The sequence below is a fragment of the Galeopterus variegatus genome, unplaced genomic scaffold, assembly GCF_000696425.1.
Source record: "Galeopterus variegatus unplaced genomic scaffold, G_variegatus-3.0.2 Scaffold2306, whole genome shotgun sequence".
NCBI lineage: Eukaryota > Metazoa > Chordata > Mammalia > Dermoptera > Cynocephalidae > Galeopterus > Galeopterus variegatus.
This window is the reverse complement of record NW_007728417.1, coordinates 105,830-106,636: the sequence shown is the minus strand read 5'-3', so window position 1 is coordinate 106,636 and position 807 is coordinate 105,830. Positions and strand designations below refer to the sequence as shown.

The 807-nt window shown below is 36.6% G+C and overlaps 1 protein-coding gene across 3 annotated transcripts in view; it reads right to left on the bottom strand.

The window, feature by feature from the left end:
* The window catches only part of SRSF12 (serine/arginine-rich splicing factor 12), a 12,530-nt gene that overhangs the window by 9,355 nt on the left and 2,368 nt on the right, over window positions 1-807 (bottom strand). The gene's annotated exons all lie outside the window — the stretch shown is intronic.

Sequence of the window (807 nt, the reverse complement as noted above, 5' to 3'; positions counted from 1 at the left end):
AAAAAAAAAAAAAAAAAAAAAAAACTCAAGATTCTGAATTTTGAGTCTCATTTATGAAAAAAAATTTTTTTTTTTTTTGGTGGCTAGCTGGTACGGGGATCCAAACCTGTGACCTTGGTGTTAAAAGGCTGCATTCTAACCAACTAAGCTAACTGTTCAGCCCTAGGAAAATTCTGTTTATCTTTAATTCTTCATTTTAAGTACATTTTTAATTTTTGCCTTTTCTTCAGTATATATTATCTTTCCATTTAAAAAGTTACAGTTAATGGGCCGGCCCATGGCTCACTCAGGAGAGTGCGGTGCTGATAACACCAAGGCCATGGGTTCGGATCCTATATAGGGATGGCCGGTTAGCTCACTGGTTGAGTGTGGTGCTGACAACACCAAGCTAAAGGTTAAGATCCCCTTACTGGTCATCTTTAAAAAAAAAAAGAAGTTACAGTTAAGTCTGTCATGAAATAAAAACACTGGAAGGTATCCAAAAGCCCAAGTTAAATAACAATACATAATAAACAGAGAAGAGCATTTCTTTCTACAAGTTAATTGTTTACATATATTAAACAAAATGATTCAAGTGGCCTGTTTTAAAAACTCTTTAAAATGTTTTTCAGGGGCCGGCCCGTGGCTCACTCGGGAGAGTGCGGTGCTGATAACACCAAGGCCCCGGGTTCGGATCCTATATAGGGATGGCCGGTTAGCTCACTGGTTGAGTGTGGTGCTGACAACACCAAGCTAAAGGTTAAGATCCCCTTACTGGTCATCTTTTAAGAAAAAAATAAAAATAAAAAAATAAAATAAAATAAAATA